The sequence below is a fragment of the Hemiscyllium ocellatum genome, chromosome 46 (assembly GCF_020745735.1).
Source record: "Hemiscyllium ocellatum isolate sHemOce1 chromosome 46, sHemOce1.pat.X.cur, whole genome shotgun sequence".
Classification (NCBI taxonomy): domain Eukaryota; kingdom Metazoa; phylum Chordata; class Chondrichthyes; order Orectolobiformes; family Hemiscylliidae; genus Hemiscyllium; species Hemiscyllium ocellatum.
Window position 1 is genome coordinate 11,267,991 of NC_083446.1, and position 19,857 is coordinate 11,287,847.

General features: G+C 56.4%; 1 protein-coding gene across 1 annotated transcript in view; it reads left to right on the plus strand.

Moving 5' to 3' along the window:
• LOC132836196 (membrane-anchored junction protein) overlaps nt 1–19,857 on the plus strand; it is a 77,480-nt gene that overhangs the window by 50,025 nt on the left and 7,598 nt on the right. The window lies entirely within an intron of this gene.

A 19,857-nucleotide genomic window follows, 5' to 3' on the forward strand; every position in this document is an offset into this window, starting at 1 on the left:
AACCTGCACACTTTTGGACTGTGAGAGGAAACCAGAGCACCCGGAGGAAACCCACGAAGACACGGGGAGAATGTGCAAACTCCACACAGATAGTTGCTTGAGTCGGGAATTCATATCTCACACAATGATTTTAATAACTGTTTTGTGCTCGCCCCAGTTCCCTCCATCAGCCATACCTGCTCAAAATGAGAAAAAAAATTCAATTTTAAAAAAGGTTAACATTTCAAATCCAATTATCCTTCTTCAAAACAGTGGACTTGAAATCTTAACTCTGTTTCTGTCTTCATTGCGAAAAATGAGTCATTAATTTAAATCTTGACATCTGACATCGGAGAGCAGGGGTTTCTGGGAAACGAGAGACCTTTTTTTTCTCCTCAGCAACGTAAGTGAGTGTTTTCTAAACCCGAGACCCTACCCTTGTAGGGCGTCCCACCCATCCACCTCCTGTAACCTTAAACACCAGGGACACTTCAGGTAAGTTTCTCTCATTTTTTACTTTCTGATAAGGGGACTAGCAGGGATGACAATGCAGGGAGAGGAATGGTCCTCCTGCATGATGTTTGAGGTGAGGGACGCCATTAGTGACCCATCCAAGTACATCTGCAGGAAGTGCATCCAACTCTTGCTCCTCCAAGACCGCGTTCAGGAATCAGAGTGGGAGCTGGATGAACTTTGGATCATTCGGGAGGCAGAGGCTGTGATAGATAAGAGTTACAGGGAATTAATTACTCCTAGGCCCAAAGAAAGCTGGGTAACTGTTAGAAGGGGGGAAAATACAGTCAGTGCAGAGATCCCCTGTTGTCATTTCCCTGAAAAACAAATATACTGTTTTGGATACTGTTTGGGGGGAGAATGATTTACCAGGGGCATGCAGGTCTCTGGCACCGAGTCTGCCCTTGTTGCACAGAAGAGAAGGGGGGATAGGAGGGGAGAGTGTGAGACTGAATATTCATTGGAGACTGAATATTTAGAGGGTCAGGTAGAAGGTTTGTAGGGAACGAACGAGACTCACGGTTGGTGTGTTGCCTCCCAGGTGCCAGGGTCCGTGATGTCTCGGATCGTACCTTTGGGGTCCTGAAGGGAGAGGGTGACCAACCCCAAGTTGTGGTCCACATAGGTACCAACGACGGAGGTAGAAAGAAGGATAGGGGTGTTAGGCAGGGTTTCAGGGAGCGAGGGTGGAAGCTGAGAGCTAGAACAGACAGAGTTGTTATCTCTGGTTTGTTACCCGTGCCACATGATAGTGAGGCAAGGAATAGGGAGAGATATCAGCTAAACACGTGGCTGCAAGGATGGTGCAGGAGGGAGGGTTTCAGATACATCAATAATTGGGGCTTATTTTGAGGAAGATGGGATCTCTACAAACAGGACGGTCTTCACTTGAACCAGAGTGGTACTAACATCCTGGGTGGGAAATGTGCTTGTGCTAATCGGGTGGGTTTAAACTAGCTCAGCAGGGGGATGGGATCAGTTCCAGTGCACAGGAGGATGAGAGTAGGGAGGACAGGAACAGGATTTCACAGTCATAGGAGTGTGCCGGCAGACAGCAAGCTGGTTTGAAGTGTGTCTACTTCAACGCCAGGAGTCTGGAATAAGATAGGTGAGCTTGCAGCATGGATAGGTACCTGGGACTTCGATGTTGTGGCCATTTCAGAGACATGGATAGAGCAGGTTGAGGAATAGATGTTGCAGGTTCCAGTGTTTAGATGTTGAATTAAAAACAGGCAAGGCGGTAAAAGAGGGGAAGGTGTGGCCTTGTTAGTCAAGGACAGTATAACGGTGGCTGAAAGAACTTTTGACGAGGATTTGTCTACTGAGGTGGTATGGGCTGAGGTTAGAAACAGGGGAGGAGAGGTCACATTGCTGGGAGTTTTTACTAGGCCTCCAGAAAGTTCCAGGGATGTGAAGGAGAGGATTGGCAAAACGATTCTGGGCAGGAGTGAAAGGGACAGGGTTGTCATTATGGGAGACTTTAACTTCCCCAACATTGACTGGAAATGCTATAACTCTCGTGTGTCGGATGGATCAGTTTTTGTCCAATGTGTACAGGAGGGTTCCCTGACACAGTATGCTGAAGGGCCGACAAAGAGGGGAGGCCACCCTGGATCTGGTACTTAGTAATGAACCAGACCAGGCGTTTGATTTAGTGGTAGGTGAGCACTTTGGAGAGAGTGACCATAATTTGGTTACATTTAGTTTAGCGATGGAAAGTGATAGGTACATGCCACAGGGCAAGAGTTATAGATGGGGGAAGGGCAATTATAATGCGATTAGGCAAGACTTAGGAGGCATAGAATGGCACAGCAAAATGCAGGGGATGGGGTCAATCGAAATGTGGAGCTGGTTTAAGGAACAGATATTGCGTGTCCTTGATAGGTATGTCCCTGTCAGGCAAGGAGGAAGCGATAAGGTAAGGGACCCGGGGTTTACTACAGAAATTGTATCTCTTGGCAAGCGGAAGAAGGAGGCTTATGTGAAGTTGAGACGAGATGGTTCAGATGAGGCGACGGAGAGTAGCAGATTATCTCAGAAGGATTTAAAGAGAGAGTTAAGAAAAGAGAGGACATGAGCAGTTCTTTAGCACATAGTATAAAAGAGAACCCTAAAGCTTTCAATACGTATGTGAAGAATAAAAGGATGACCAAGGTAGGAATAGGGCCAGTCAAAGACAGAAGTGGGAAATTGTGTGTGGACGCTGTGGAGATTAGAGAGGTGCTAAACGAATATTTCTAATCTGTTTTCACTCAGGAAAAGGAAAATATTGTAGAGGATAAGAATGAGGTATGAGATATTAGACAGTAAAGGATTGAAGTTAGTAAGGAGGTGGTGTTATCAATTCTAGAAGGTGTGAAAGTAGATAAGTCCCCTGGATTGAATGGGATTTATCCGAGGATTCTCTGGGAAGCTAGGAAGGAGATGGCAAAGCCTTTGGCCTTGATCTTTGTGTCATCATTGTCTACAGGTTTAGGACCAGAGGACTGGAGGATTGCAAATGTTGTGCCCTTGTTCAAAAAGGGCAGTAGAGATGACCCAGGTAATTATAGACCAGTGAGCCTTACATCTGTTGTAGGAAAGGTTTTAGAAAGGATTATAAGAGATAGGATTTATAATCATCTAGCAAACAACAATTTGATTGGAGATAGAGTTATAGAGATGTACAGCATGGAAACAGACCCTTCGGTCCAACCCGTCCATGCTGACCAGATATCCCATATCCAACATGGTTTCGTCAAGGGCAGGTCCTGTCTCACAAACCTGATTGAGTTTTTTGAGAAGGTGACCAAGCATGTGGATGAGGGTAGGGCAGTTGACGTGGTGTTCATGGACTTCAGTAAAGCCTTTGATAAGGTTCCACATGGTAGGCTGTTGGAGAAAATGTGGAGGCATAGGATTGAGGGTGATTTAGCAGTTTGGATTAGAAACTAGCTTTCAGTAAGAAGACAGCGAGTGATGGTTGATGGAAACTATTCAGCCTGGAGTCTGGTTACTTGTGGTGTGCCACAAAGATCTGTTTTGGGACCACTGCTGTTTGTCATTTTTATAAATGACTTAGACGCAAGTCGGTGGAGTAGTGGACAGTATGGAAGAATGTTACGGGTTGCAGGGAGACTTGGATAAACTGCAGAATTGGGCTGAGAGGTGGCAAATGGAGTTCAATGCAGATAAATGTGAGGTGATGCACTTTGGGAAGAATAACAGGAAGGCAGAGTACTGGGTCAATGGAAAGATTCTTGATCGTGTGGATGTGCAGAGGGATCTTGGAGTCCATGTACATAGATCCCTGAAAGTTGCCACCCAAATGGATAGTGCTGTTAAGAAGGCAGATGGTGTGTTAGGTTTTATTGGTAGAGGGATTGAGTTCCGGAGCTGTGATGTCATGCTGCAACTATACAAAATGCTAGTGCGGCCCGCACTTGGAATATTGTGTACAGTTCTGGTCACTCTATTACAGGAAGGATGTGGAAACATTGGAAAAGGTGCAGAGGAGATTTACCAGGATGTTGCCTGGTCTGGAGGGAAGGTCTTATGAGGAAAGGCTGAGAGACTTGGGTCTGTTCTCATTGGAGAGAAGAAGGCTAAGGGGGGATTTAATAGAGACATATAAGATGATCAGGGGATTAGATCGGGTGGACAGTGAGAGTCTTTTTCCTAGAATGATGATGTCGGCGTGTATGAGGGGGCGTAGCTGCAAATTGAGGGGTGATAGATTTAAAACAGATGTCAGAGGCAGGTTCTTTACTCAGAGAGTGGTAAGGGCATGGAACGCCCAGCCTGCCAATGTAGTTAACTCAGCCACATTAGGGAGGTTTGAACAGCCCTTAGATAAGCATATGGATGATGATGGAATAGTGTTGGGGGATGGGCTTAGATTAGTTCATAAGTCGGCACAACATCGAGGGCCGAAGGGCCTGTTCTGCGCTGTATCGTTCTATATTCTCTGATGCTGCCAGACCTGCCGAGTTTCTCCAGCAATTTCTGTTTTTGTTTCTGATTTCCAGTATCTGCGGTTCTTTTGTTTTATGAGAAACGACGACTAGTTTTTTTGCACGTTAGTTTTTCAGTATCTGGATTTGATTGAGTGTACTGCATTTTAAATCTGCTCCAGCCCTCAATTATGTAAGGAGGCGTTTTTACTAATTTTGCGAGGGTCCTGGGCTAAGTGACCTGTTGTGCATTCAGGTGCGTGTTAGCTCTCCAGGGTTTAATAGCAAGCATTTTTGCTTGTGCCGCCTGTCCCTGTGCCATTATCTATACCCGAACCAATGTCAAGTCCAATTCAGCGATTAACCCATATTCTCTGACCTAGCTGGGCGTCCAGTCCAGGAACACCCAATATAAAATGCTCATTTTCTCACTTTTCCAGGCCATTGTCCCTTCCCCATCTCTGAGTAATGTTCTACAAGCTGATGGCCCTCATAATAATGCAGTCTTCCAACTCTGACTTTGCAATTCATATAAATTTAGGATTAAGTGTTATTAAGCAGAGTGTTTCCTTGAGTGCAGTTCAGTGTTGTGAGTTATAGAGTCGTACAGCATTGAAGCAGATGTTGTGGCCCAACCAGTCCACACCAACCATGTTCCCAAACTAAACTAAACCTTTCCTATTCATCGACTTATCCAAAAGTCTTTTAAACATTGTAAGTGTGTCTGCATCCACCACATTTTCGAGTAGTTCATTCCACACACGAACCAGTCTGTGTACAAAATGTTGGCCTCGTCATTTCTAAAGGTTTCTCCTCTCTCCTTGTAATTTTACCCCCTAGTTTTGAACTTCCCACCCGAGGGTAAAGACCTATTCACGTTACCTGTGCCCCAGATGATTTTACATCCCTCAATAAGGAATGCCCTCAATCTCCTATGTTCCAGTGAAAAGGTCTCAGACATTCCAGGCATTTTAGACCTCAAACACTCCATTCCTGGCAACATCCCGGAGAATATTTTCTGAACCCACACCAGTTTGATAATGTTCTTCCGAATGGTTGCAATGAAAAAGTGGTGCAGATTGCAAGAATCTAAATGTTTTAATATATCATTTCCAGTTTCATGGATTGGCAGCAATCAGGCAAACTGGCTCCCATTCACACTCCCCCTGGTGTCCTGCCCCCACCCCCTCAACTCATACAGAGACCCCTCCCCATTCACACTCCCCCTGGTGTCCTGCCCCCCCCTCAACTCATACAGAGACCCCTCCCCATTCACACTCCCCCTGGTGTCCTGCCCCCACCCCCTCAACTCTTACAGAGACCCCTCCCCATTCACACTCCCCCTGGTGTCCTGCCCCCCCCAACTCATACAGAGACCCCTCCCCATTCACACTCCCCCTGGTGTTCTGTCCCTCGCACACAGTGACCCCTCCCCATTCACACTCCCCCTGGTGTTCTGTCCCTCACACACAGTGACCCCTCCCCATTCACACTCCCCCGGTGTTCTGTCCCTCGCACACAGTGACCCCTCCCCATTCACACTCCCCCTGGTGTTCTGTCCCTCACACACAGTGACCCCTCCCCATTCACACTCCCCCTGGTGTTCTGTCCCTCACACACAGTGACCCCTCCCCATTCACACTCCCCCTGGTGTTCTGTCCCTCGCACACAGTGACCCCTCCCCATTCACACTCCCCCTGGTGTCCTGTCCCTCACAGAGAGAACCCTCCCATTCACACTCCCCCAGTGTCCTGTCCCCCACCTCGCACAGAGACCCCTCCCCATTCACATTCCCCTGGTGTCCTGTCTCTCACACAGAGACCCCTCCCCATTCATACTTCCCCTGGTATCCTATTCGCCTCACCATCATACATAGACCACTCCCCATTCACACACCCACAGGTGTCCTGTCCCCTCACTCACACAGAGACCCCTCCCCATTCACACTCCCCCTGGTGTCCAGTCCCCTCTCACACAGCGACGTCTCCCCATTTACACTCCCCCTGGTGTCCTGTCCCTCCACCTCATACAGAGACCCCTCCACATTCACACTCCCCCTGGTGTCTTGTCCCCCCACCTCATACAGAGACCCCTCCCCATTCACAATCCTCCTGGTGTCCTGTTCCACCCCCCTCACACAGATACCCCTCCCCATTCACAGTCCCCCTGGTGTCCAGTCCCCTCTCACACAGAGACCCCTCCTCATTCACGCTCCTCCTGGTGTCCTGTCCCTCACACAGAGACCCCTCCCCATTCACAGTCTCCCTGGTGTCCTGTCCTCCCTAACACAGAGGGACCCCTCCCCATTCACTCTCCCCCTGGTGTACAATCCCTCACTCAGAGACCCCTCCCCATTCACACTCCTCCTGGTGTGCTGTCCCCTCCCCACACAGAGACCACTCCCCATTCACACTCCTCCTGGTGTCCTGTCCCTCACACAGAGACCCCTCCCCATTCACATTCCCCCTGGTATCCTATTCGCCTCACCATCATACATAGACCACTCCCCATTCACACACCCACAGGTGTCCTGTCCCCTCACTCACACAGAGACCCCTCCTCATTCACACTCCTCCTGGTGTCCTTCCTCCCCCACACACACACACACACCCCTCCACATTCACACTCCCCCTGGTGTCCTGTCTCCCCCTCACACAGTGACTCCTCCCCATTCACACTCCCCCCGGTGCCTTGTTCCCCTTAGAGAGAGACCCCTCCACATTCACACTCTCCCTGCTGTCCTGTCCTCCCTCTCACACAGAGACCCCTCCCCATTCACACTCCCCTTGGTGTCCTGTCCCCCCTCACACAAAAACACCTCCCTATTCATACTCCCCCTGGTGTCCTGTCCCACCCATCACACATAGACCACTCCCCATTCACCCTCCCCCTGCAGTCCCGTCCCCCAACTCTCACAGACACCCCCCCCCATTCACACTCCTCCTGGTGTCCTGTGCCCCTCCCCTCACACAGTGACCCCTCCCCATTCACATTGCCCCTGGTGTCCTGTCCCTCACACCGAGACCCCTCGCCATTCACACTCCCCCTGCTGTCCTGTACCCCTCCCCTCACACAGTGACTCCTCCCCATTCACACTCCCCCTGGTGTCCTGTCCTTTCCTCACACAGAGACCCTTCCCCATTCACACTCCCCTTGGTGTCCTGTTCCCCCCCACACACAGACACCCCTCGCCATTCACACTCCCCCTGGTGTCCTGTCCCTCACACAGCGACCCCTCCCCATTCACACTCCTTCTGGTGTCCTGTCCCTCCCTCACACAGAGACCCCCTCCCCATTCACACTCCCCCTGGTGTCCTGTCCCTCACACAGCGACCCCTCCCCATTCACACTCCTCCTGTTGTCCTGTCCCCCCCTCACACAGAGACCCCTCCCCATTCACACACCCCCTGCTGTCCTGTGCCCCCCTCACACAGAGACCCCTCCACATTCACACTCCCCCTGCTGTCCTGTCCCCTCTCACACAGAGACCCCTCCCCATTCACACTCCTCCTGGTGTCATGTCTGCCCCACCTCACACAGAGACCCCTCCCCATTCACACTCCCCCTGGTGTTCTGTCCGCCCCTCCCCCTCACACAGCGACCCCTCCCCATTCACACACCACCTGGTGTCTTGTCCCTCCACGCACAAAGAGACCCGCTCCCAATTCACACTCCCCCTGGTGTCCTGTCGCCCCCTCACACAGAGACCCCTCCCCATTCACACTCCCCCTGGTGTCCTGTCCAACCCACACACAGAGACCCCTCCCCATTCACACTCCCCCTGGTGTCCTGTCCCCCCACACACAGAGACCCCTCCCCATTCATACTCCCCCTAGTGTCCTGTTCCCCTCATCTCACACAGTGACGCCTCCCAATTCATACTCCCCCTCGTGTCCTGTCGCTCACACCGAGACCCCTCCCCATTCACACACCCCCTGCTGTCCTGTCCCTCACACAGAGACCCCTCCCCGTTCACACTCCCCCTGCTGTCCTGTCCCCACACTCACACAGAGACCCCTCCCCATTAACACTCCCCCTGGTGTCCTCCCCTTCACACTGATAGCCCCCAACATTCACACTCCTCCTGGTGTTCTGTTCCCCCCTCACACAGTGGCCTTTCCCAATTCCCACTCCCCCTGCTGTCAGGTCCCTCACACAGAGACCCCTCCCCATTCACACTCCCCCTGGTGTACTGTTCCCCTCCCCTCACACAGTGACCCCTCCTCATTCACACTCCCCCTGCTGTCAGGTCCCTCACACAGAGACCACTCCCTATTCACACTCCCCCTGGTGTCCTATCAGTCACACAAAGACCCCTTCCCATTCACACTCCCCCTGGTGTCCTGTCACTCACAGAGTGACCCCTCCCCATTCGCACTCCCCCTGGTGTCCTGTCACTCACACAGTGACCCCTCCCCATTCGCACTCCCCCTGGTGTCCTGTCGCTCACACAGAGACCCCTCCCCATTCACCCCCCCCGGTGTCCTGTCGCTCACACAGAGACCCCTCCCCATTCACACCCCCCCCTGGTGTCCTGTCCCCCCTCACACAGCGACCCCTCCCCATTCACACTCCCCCTGGTGTCCTGTCCCCCTCACACAGCGACCCCTCCCCATTCACACCCCCCCTGGTGTCCTGTCCCTTCCTCAGACAGAGACCCCTCCCCATTCACACTCCCCCTAGTGTCTTGTCCCTCACACAGAGACCCCTCACCATTCACACTCCCCCTGGTGTCCTGTCGCTCACACAGAGACCCCTCCCCATTCACACTCCCCTTGTTGTCCTGTTCCCCCCACAACACACAGACACCCCTCCTCATTCACACTCCCCCTGATGTCCTGTCCCTCACACAGTGACCCCTCCCCATTCACACTCCTGGTGTCTTGTCCCCCCACTCACAGAGAACCCTCCCCATTCACACTCCCCCAGGTGTCCTGCCTCCCCCTCCCCTCACACAAAAAAAACCCTCCCCATTCACACAACTTCTGGTGTCCTGTCCCTCCCTCACACATAGACCCCCTCCCCATTCACACTCCCCCTGGTGTCCTGTCGCCCTCACACAGAGACCCCTCTCCATTCACACTCCCCCTAGTGACCTGTCCCTCCCTCAAACAGAGACCCCTCCCCATTCACACTCCCCCTGGTGTCCTGTCGCTCACACAGAGACCCCTCCCCATTCACACTCCCCTTGTTGTCCTGTTCCCCCCCCAACACACAGAACTCTCCCCATTCACACTCTCCCTGGTGTCCTGTAACCCTCCCCTCACACAGTGACCCCTCCCCATTCACATTGCCCCTGGTGTCCTGTCCCTCACACCGAGACCCCTCACCCTTCACAGTCCCCCTGGTGTCCTCCCCTTCACACTGATAGCCCCCAACATTCACACTCCTCCTGGTGTTCTGTTCCCCCCTCACACAGAGACCCCTCCCAATTCACACTTCCCCTGGTGTCCTGTCCCCCCCTCATACAGAGACCCCTCCCCATTCACACTCCCCCTGGTGTCCTGTCCCCCCCTCACACAGAGACCCCTCCCAATTCACACTCCTCCTGGTGTCCTGTCCCCCCTCACACAGAGACCCCTCCCAATTCACACTCCTCCTGGTGTCCAGTCTCCCCTCACACAGAGACCCCTCCCCATTCACACTTCCCCTGGTGTCCTGTTCCCCCTCACACAGCGACCCCTCCCCATTCATACTCCCCCTGGTGTACTGTTCCCCTCCCCTCACACAGTGACCCCTCCCCATTCACACTCCCCCTGCTGTCAGGTCCCTCACACAGAGACCACTCCCTATTCACACTCCCCCTGGTGTCCTATCTCCCTCCCATCACACAGAGACCCCACCCCATTCACACTCCCCCTGGTGTCCTGTCACTCACACAGCGACCCCTCCCCATTCGCACTCCCCCTGGTGTCCTGTCACTCACACAGTGACCCGTCCCCATTCACTCTCCCCCTGGTGTCCTGTCGCTCAGAGACCCCTCCCCATTCACACCCCCCCCCCGGTGTCCTGTCCCCCCTCACACAGCGACCCCTCCCCATTCACACTCCCCCTGGTGTCCTGTCCCCCCTCACACAGCGACCCCTCCCCATTCATACTCCCCTTGGTGTCCTGTCCCTTCCTCAGACAGAGACCCCTCCCCATTCACACTCCCCCTGGTGTCCTGTCGCTCACACAGAGACCCCTCCCCATTCACACTCCCCTTGTTGTCCTGTTACCCCCACAACACACAGACACCCCTCCTCACTCACACTCCCCCTGATGTCCTGTCCCTCACACAGTGACCCCTCCCCATTCACACCCCTGGTGTCCTCCCCTTCACACTGATAGCCCCCAACATTCACACTCCTCCTGGTGTTCTGTTCCCCCCTCACACAGAGACCCCTCCCAATTCACACTTCCCCTGGTGTCCTGTCCCCCCCTCACACAGAGACCCCTCCCCATTCACACTCCCCCTGGGGTCCTGTCCCCCCTCACACAGTGACCCCTCCCCATTCACATTTCCCCTGGTGTCCTGTTCCCCCTCACACAGTGGCCTTTCCCAATTCCCACTCCCCCTGCTGTCAGGTCCCTCACACAGAGACCCCTCCCTATTCACACTCCCCCTGGTGTCCTATATCCCCCCCATCACACAGAGACCCCACCCCATTCACACACCCCCTGGTGTCCTGTCGCTCACACAGAGACCCCTCCCCATTCACACTCCCCCTGGTGTCCTGTCCCCCCTCACACAGCGACCCCTCCCCATTCATACTCCCCTTGGTGTCCTGTCCCTTCCTCAGACAGAGACCCCTCCCCATTCACACTCCCCCTAGTGTCTTGTCCCTCACACAGAGACCCCTCCCCATTCACACTCCCCTTGGTGTCCTGTCACTCACACAGACACCCCTCCTCATTCACACTCCCCCCTGATGTCCTGTCCCTCACACAGTGACCCCTCCCCATTCACAGTCCTGGTGTCCTGTCCCCCCACTCACAGAGAACCCTCCCCATTCACACTCCCCCAGGTGTCCTGCCTCCCCCTCCCCTCACACAAAAAAACCCTCCCCATTCACACAACTTCTGGTGTCCTGTCCCTCCCTCACACAGAGACGCCCTCCCCATTCACACTCCCCCTGGTGTCCTGTTCCCCCCTCACACAGAGACCCCTCCCCATTCACACTCCCCCTAGTGACCTGTCCCTCACTCAAACAGAGACCCCTCCCCATTCACACTCCCCCTGGTGTCCTGTCTCTCACACAGAGACACCACCCCATTCACACTCCCCCTGGTGTCCTGTCCCCACACTCACGCAGAGACCCCTCCCCATTCACACTCCCCCTGGTGTCCTGTCCCCACACTCACGCAGAGACCACTCCCCATTCACACTCCCCCTGGTGTCATGTCCAACCCTACCCCTCACACAGTGACACCTCCACATTCACACTCCCCCTGGTGTCCTGTCCCCTCCATCACACATAGACCACTCCCCATTCACACTCCCCCTGGTGTCCTGTCCCCCCGCTCACGCAGAGACCCTTCCCCATTCACACTCCCCCTGGTGTCCTGTCTCCCCCTCAAACAGTGACCCCTCCCCATTCACACTCCTTCTGGTGTCCTGCCCCTCCCTCACACAGAGAGACCCCTCCCCATTCACTCTCCCCTGGTGTCCTGTCCCACCCATTACACATAGACCCCTCCCCATTCACACACCCCTTGCTGTCCTGTCCCCGCCTCACACAGTGACCCCTCTCCATTCACTCTCCCCTGGTGTCCTGTCCCCACCCATAAACAGAGACCCCTCCCCATTCACACAGCCCCTGCTGTCTTGTCCCTCACACAGAGACCCCTCCCCGTTTACACTCCCCCTGGTGTCCTGTTCGCCCCATCACACATAGACCACTCCTCATTCACTCTCCCCCTGGTGGCCTGTCCCCATCACACAGCAACCCCTCCGCATTCACACCCACCTTGGTGTCCTGTCCATACCCTCACACAGAGACCCCTCCCGATTCTTACTCCGCCTGGTGTTCTGCCCCCCAACACACGTAGACCACTCCCCATTCACTCTCCCCCTGCAGTCCTGTCCCCCCACTCTCACAGAGACCCCTCCCCATTCACACTCCCCCTGGTGTCCTGTCACTCACACAGAGACCCATCTCCATTCACACTCCCCCTGGTGTCCTGTCGCTCAGAGACCCCTCCCCATTCACACCCCCCCCCCGGTGTCCTGTCCCCCCTCACACAGCGACCCCTCCCCATTCACACTCCCCCTGGTGTCCTGTCCCCCCTCACACAGCGACCCCTCCCCATTCATACTCCCCTTGGTGTCCTGTCCCTTCCTCAGACAGAGACCCCTCCCCATTCACACTCCCCCTGGTGTCCTGTCGCTCACACAGAGACACCTCCCCATTCACACTCCCCTTGTTGTCCTGTTACCCCCACAACACACAGACACCCCTCCTCACTCACACTCCCCCTGATGTCCTGTCCCTCACACAGTGACCCCTCCCCATTCACACTCCTGGTGTCTTGTCCCCCCACTCACAGAGAACCCTCCCCATTCACACTCCCCCAGGTGTCCTGCCTCCCCCTCCCCTCACACAAAAAAAACCCTCCCCATTCACACAACTTCTGGTGTCCTGTCCCTCCCTCACACAGAGACCCCCTCCCCATTCACACTCCCCCTGGTGTCCTGTCGCCCTCACACAGAGACCCCTCTCCATTCACACTCCTTCTGGTGTCATGTTCCCCCCTCACACAGAGACCCCTCCCCATTCACACTCCCCCTGGTGTCCTGTCGCCCTCACACAGAGACTCCCTCCCCATTCACACTCCTTCTGGTGTCATGTTCCCCCCTCACACAGAGACCCCTCTCCATTCACACTCCCCCTAGTGACCTGTCCCTCCCTCAAACAGAGACCCCTCCCCATTCACACTCCCCCTGGTGTCCTGTCGCTCACACAGAAACCCCTCCCCATTCACACTCCCCTTGTTGTCCTGTTCCCCCCCCAACACACAGACACCCCTCCTCATTCACACTCCCCCTGATGTCCTGTCCCTCACACAGAGACCCCTCCCCATTCACACTCCCCCTGGGGTCCTGTCCCCCCTCACACAGAGACCCCTCCCCATTCACATTTCCCCTGGTGTCCTGTTCCCCCTCACACAGTGGCCTTTCCCAATTCCCACTCCCCCTGCTGTCAGGTCCCTCACACAGAGACCCCTCCCCATTCACACTCCCCCTGGTGTACTGTTCCCCTCCCCTCACACAGTGACCCCTCCCCATTCACACTCCCCCTGCTGTCAGGTCCCTCACACAGAGACCCCTCCCCATTCACACTCCCCCTGGTGTCTTGTTCCCCCCCACACCCAGCGACCACTCCCCATTCGCACTCCCCCTGGTGTTCTGTCCGCCCCTCCCCCTCACACAGCGACCCCTCCCCATTCACACACCACCTGGTGTCCTGTCCGTCCACGCACAAAGAGACCCGCTCCCAATTCACACTCCCCCTGGTGTCCTGTCTCCCCCTCACACAGAGACCCCTCCCCATTCATACTCCCCCTAGTGTCCTGTTCCCCTCATCTCACACAGTGACGCCTCCCAATTCACACTCCCCCTCGTGTCCTGTTGCTCACACCAAGACCCCTCCCCATTCACACACCCCCTGCTGTCCTGTCCCTCACACAGAGACCCCTCCCCGTTCACACTCCCCCTGCTGTCCTGTCCCCACACTCACACAGAGACCCCTCCCCGTTCACACACCCCCTGCTGTCCTGTCCCTCACACAGAGACCCCTCCCCGTTCACACTCCCCCTGCTGTCCTGTCCCCACACTCACACAGAGACCCCTCCCCATTAACACTCCCCCTGGTGTCCTGTCCGCCCCATCACACAGAGACCTCTCCCCATTCACACTCCCCCTGGTGTCCTGTAACCCTCCCCTCACACAGTGACCCCTCCCCATTCACATTGCCCCTGGTGTCCTGTCCCTCACACCGAGACCCCTCACCATTCACAGTCCCCCTGGTGTCCTCCCCTTCACACTGATAGCCCCCAACATTCACACTCCTCCTGGTGTTCTGTTCCCCCCTCACACAGAGACCCCTCCCAATTCACACTTCCCCTGGTGTCCTGTCCCCCCCTCACACAGAGACCCCTCCCCATTCACACTCCCCCTGGGGTCCTGTCCCCCCTCACACAGTGACCCCTCCCCATTCACATTTCCCCTGGTGTCCTGTTCCCCCTCACACAGTGGCCTTTCCCAATTCCCACTCCCCCTGCTGTCAGGTCCCTCACACAGAGACCCCTCCCTATTCACACTCCCCCTGGTGTCCTATATCCCCCCCATCACACAGAGACCCCACCCCATTCACACACCCCCTGGTGTCCTGTCGCTCACACAGAGACCCCTCCCCATTCACACTCCCCCTGGTGTCCTGTCCCCCCTCACACAGCGACCCCTCCCCATTCATACTCCCCTTGGTGTCCTGTCCCTTCCTCAGACAGAGACCCCTCCCCATTCACACTCCCCCTAGTGTCTTGTCCCTCACACAGAGACCCCTCCCCATTCACACTCCCCTTGGTGTCCTGTCACTCACACAGACACCCCTCCTCATTCACACTCCCCCCTGATGTCCTGTCCCTCACACAGTGACCCCTCCCCATTCACAGTCCTGGTGTCCTGTCCCCCCACTCACAGAGAACCCTCCCCATTCACACTCCCCCAGGTGTCCTGCCTCCCCCTCCCCTCACACAAAAAAACCCTCCCCATTCACACAACTTCTGGTGTCCTGTCCCTCCCTCACACAGAGACGCCCTCCCCATTCACACTCCCCCTGGTGTCCTGTTCCCCCCTCACACAGAGACCCCTCCCCATTCACACTCCCCCTAGTGACCTGTCCCTCCCTCAAACAGAGACCCCTCCCCATTCACACTCCCCCTGGTGTCCTGTCTCTCACACAGAGACACCACCCCATTCACACTCCCCCTGGTGTCCTGTCCCCACACTCACGCAGAGACCCCTCCCCATTCACACTCCCCCTGGTGTCCTGTCCCCACACTCACGCAGAGACCACTCCCCATTCACACTCCCCCTGGTGTCATGTCCCACCCTACCCCTCACACAGTGACACCTCCACATTCACACTCCCCCTGGTGTCCTGTCCCCTCCATCACACATAGACCACTCCCCATTCACACTCCCCCTGGTGTCCTGTCCCCCCGCTCACGCAGAGACCCTTCCCCATTCACACTCCCCCTGGTGTCCTGTCTCCCCCTCAAACAGTGACCCCTCCCCATTCACACTCCTTCTGGTGTCCTGCCCCTCCCTCACACAGAGAGACCCCTCCCCATTCACTCTCCCCTGGTGTCCTGTCCCCACCCATAAACAGAGACGCCTCCCCATTCACACACCCCTAGTGCCCTGTCCCCCCCCACCTCACACGGAGACCCCTCCCCATTCACACTCCCCCTGGTGTCCTGTTCCCCTCCCCTCACACAGAGACCCCTCCCCATTCACTCTCCCCTTGGTGACCTGTCCCTTACACAGAGACCCCTCATCAGTCACAGTCCTCCTGGTGTCCTGTTCCCCCACTTCACACAGAGACCCCTCCCCCTGGTGTCCTGTCCCCATCCTTAAACAGAGACCCCTCCCCATTCACACAGCCCCTGCTGTCTTGTCCCTCACACAGAGACCCCTCCCCGTTTACACTCCCCCTGGTGTCCTGTTCGCCCCATCACACATAGACCACTCCTCATTCACTCTCCCCCTGGTGGCCTGTCCCCGTCACATAGCAACCCCTCCGCATTCACACCCACCTTGGTGTCCTGTCCCCCCTCACACAGAGACCCCTCCCAATTCACACTCCTCCTGGTGTCCTGTCTCCCCTCACACAGTGACCTTTCCCCATTCCCACTCCCCCTGCTGTCATGTCCCTCACACAGCGACCCCTCACCATTCACACTCCCCTGGTGTCCTCTCCCTCACACAGAGATCCCCTCCCCATTCACACTCCCCCTGGTGTCCTGTCTCTCACACAGAGACACCACCCCATTCACACTCCCCCGGTGTCCTGTCCCCACACTCACGCAGAGACCCCTCCCCATTCACACTCCCCCTGGTGTCCTGTCCCCACACTCACGCAGAGACCACTCCCCATTCACACTCCCCCTGGTGTCATGTCCCACCCTACCCCTCACACAGCGACACCTCCACATTCACACTCCCCCCGGTGTCCTGTCCCCTCCATCACACATAGACCACTCCCCATTCACACTCCCCCTGGTGTCCTGTTCCCCCCATCACACATAGACCCCTCCCCATTCACACTCCCCCTGGTGTCCTGTCTCCCCCTCAAACAGTGACCCCTCCCCATTCACACACCCCTAGTGCCCTGTCCCCCCCCTCACATGGAGACCCCTCCCCATTCACACTCCCCCTGGTGTCCTGTTCCCCTCCCCTCACACAGAGACCCCTCCCCATTCACTCTCCCCTTGGTGACCTGTCCCTTACACAGAGACCCCTCATCAGTCACAGTCCTCCTGGTGTCCTGTTCCCCCACTTCACACAGAGACCCCTCCCCCTGGTGTCCTGTCCCCGTCCTTAAACAGAGACCCCTCCCCATTCACACAGCCCCTGCTGTCTTGTCACTCACACAGAGACCCCTCCCCGTTTACACTCCCCCTGGTGTCCTGTTCGCCCCATCACACATAGACCACTCCTCATTCACTCTCCCCCTGGTGGCCTGTCCCCATCACATAGCAACCCCTCCGCATTCACACCCACCTTGGTGTCCTGTCCATCCCCTCACAGCAGAGACACCTCCCCTTTCACACTCCCCCTGGTGTCCTGTCCCCCCTCACACAGAGACCCCTCCCAATTCACACTCCTCCTGGTGTCCTGTCCCCCCTCACACAGAGACCCCTCCCAATTCACACTCCTCCTGGTGTCCTGTCTCCCCTCACACAGAGACCCCTCCCCATTCACACTTCCCCTGGTGTCCTGTCTCCCCTCACACAGTGACCTTTCCCCATTCCCACTCCCCCTGCTGTCATGTCCCTCACACAGCGACCCCTCACCATTCACACTCCCCCTGGTGTCCTGTCCCCCCTCACACAGAGACCCCCTCCCCATTCACACTCCTCCTGGTGTCCTATCCCTCCCTCACACAGAGACCCCACCTCATTCACACTCCTCCTGTTGTCCTGTCCCCCCTCACACAGAGACCCCTCCCCATTCACACACACCCTGATGTCCTGTCCCTCTCACACAGAGACACCTCCCCATTCACCCTCCCCCTGGTGTCCTGTCGCTCATACAGAGACCCCTCCCCATTCACACACCCCCTGGTGTCCTGTCCCTTTCTCAGACAGAGACCCCTCCCCATTCACACTCCCCTTGTTATCCTGTTTCCCCCCCCACACACAGACACCCCTCCCCATTCACACTCCCCCTGGTGTCTTGTCCCTCACACAGAGACCCCTCACCATTCACACTCCCCCTGGTGTCCTGTCGCTCACACAGAGACCCCTCCCCATTCATAGACCTCCTGGTGTCCTGTCCCTCTCACACAGAGACACCTCCCCATTCACACTCCCCCTGGTGTCTTGTACCCCCACTCACAGAGAACCCTCCCCATTCACACTCCCCCTGGTGTCCTGCCTCCCCCTCCCCTCACACAAAAAAACCCTCCCCATTCACACTACTTCTGGTGTCCTGTCCCTCCCTCACACAGAGACCCCCTCCTCACAATCCCCATTCACACTCCCCCTGGTGTCCTGCCCCTCCCTCACACAAAGACCCCACCTCATTCACACTCCCCCTGGTGTCCTGTCGCCCTCACACAGAGACCCCCTCCCCATTCACACTCCTTCTGGTGTCCTGTCCCTCCCTCTTACAGCGACCCCATCCCATTCACACTCCTCCTGTTGTCCTGTCCCCCCTCACACAGAGACCCCGCACCATTCACACTCCCCCTGGTGTCCTGTCCCTCCCTCAAACAGAGACCCCGCAACATTCACACTCCCCCGCTGTCCTGTCATTCACACTGAGACCCCTCCCCATTCACTTTCCCTCTGGTGTCCTTTCACTCACACAGAGAGACCACTCCCCCTGGTATCCTGTCTCTCACGCAGAGACACCTCCCTATTCACACTCTCCCTGCTGTCATGTCCCTCACACAGAGACCCCTCCCCGTTCACACTCCCCTGGTGTCATGTCCCACCCTACCCCTCACACAGCGACACCTTCACATTCACACTCCCCCGGTGTCCTGTCCCCTCCATCACACATAGACCAGTCCCCATTCACACTCCCCCGGTGTCCTGTCCCCTCCATCACACATAGACCAGTCCCCATTCACACTCCCCCTGGTGTCCTGTCCGCCCCACCTCACGCAGAGACCCCACCCCTTTCACACTCCCCCTGGTGTCCTGTCTCCCCCTCAAACAGTGACCCCTCCACATTCACTCTCCCCCTGGTGTCCTGTCCCTCCCTCACACAGAGAGACCCCTCCCCATTCACACTCCCCCTGGTGTCCTGTCCCTCCCTCACACAGAGAGACCCCTCCCCATTCACTCTCCCCCTGGTGTCCTGTCCCTCCCTCACACAGAGAGACCCCTCCCCATTCACACTCCCCCTGGTGTCCTGTCCCTCCCTCACACAGAGAGACCCCTCCCCATTCACACTCCCCCTGGTGTCCTGTCCCTCCCTCACACAGAGAGACTCCTCCCCATTCACTCTCCCCTGGTGTCCTGTCCCCCCACTCACACAGAGACCCCTCAACATTCACACTCCCCCTGGTGTCCTGTTTCGCCCCCCGCCCCAAAACAGTGACCCCTCCCCATTCACACTCCCCCTAGTGCCCTGTACCCCCCTCACACGGAGACCCCTCCCCATTCACACTCCCCCGGTGTCCTGTTCCCCTCCCCTCACACAAAGACCCCTCCCCATTCACTCTCCCCTTGGTGACCTGTCCCTTACACAGAGACACCTCGTCAGACACCCTCCTCCTGGTATCCTGTTCCGCCACTTCACACAGAGACCCCTCCCCCTGGTGTCCTGTCCCTGTCCTTAAAAAGAGACCCTACCCCATTCACACAGCCCCTGCTGTCTTGTCCCTCACACAGAGACCCCTCCCCATTCACACTCCTCCTGGTGTCCTGTCCCCCCCCACGCAGAGACCCCTCCCCATTTATACTCCCCCTGGTGTCCTGTCCCCCCTCACACATAGACCCCCTCCCCATTCACACTCCCCCTGGTGTCCTGTCCCCCCTCACACATAGACCCCCTCCCCATTCACACTCCCCCTGGTGTCCTGTTCCCCCCTCACACAGAGACCCCTCACCATTCATACTCCCCCTAGTGACCTGTCCCTCCCTCAAACAGAGACCCCTCCCCATTCACACTCCCCCTGGTGTCCTGTCCCCACACTCACGCAGAGACCCCTCCCCA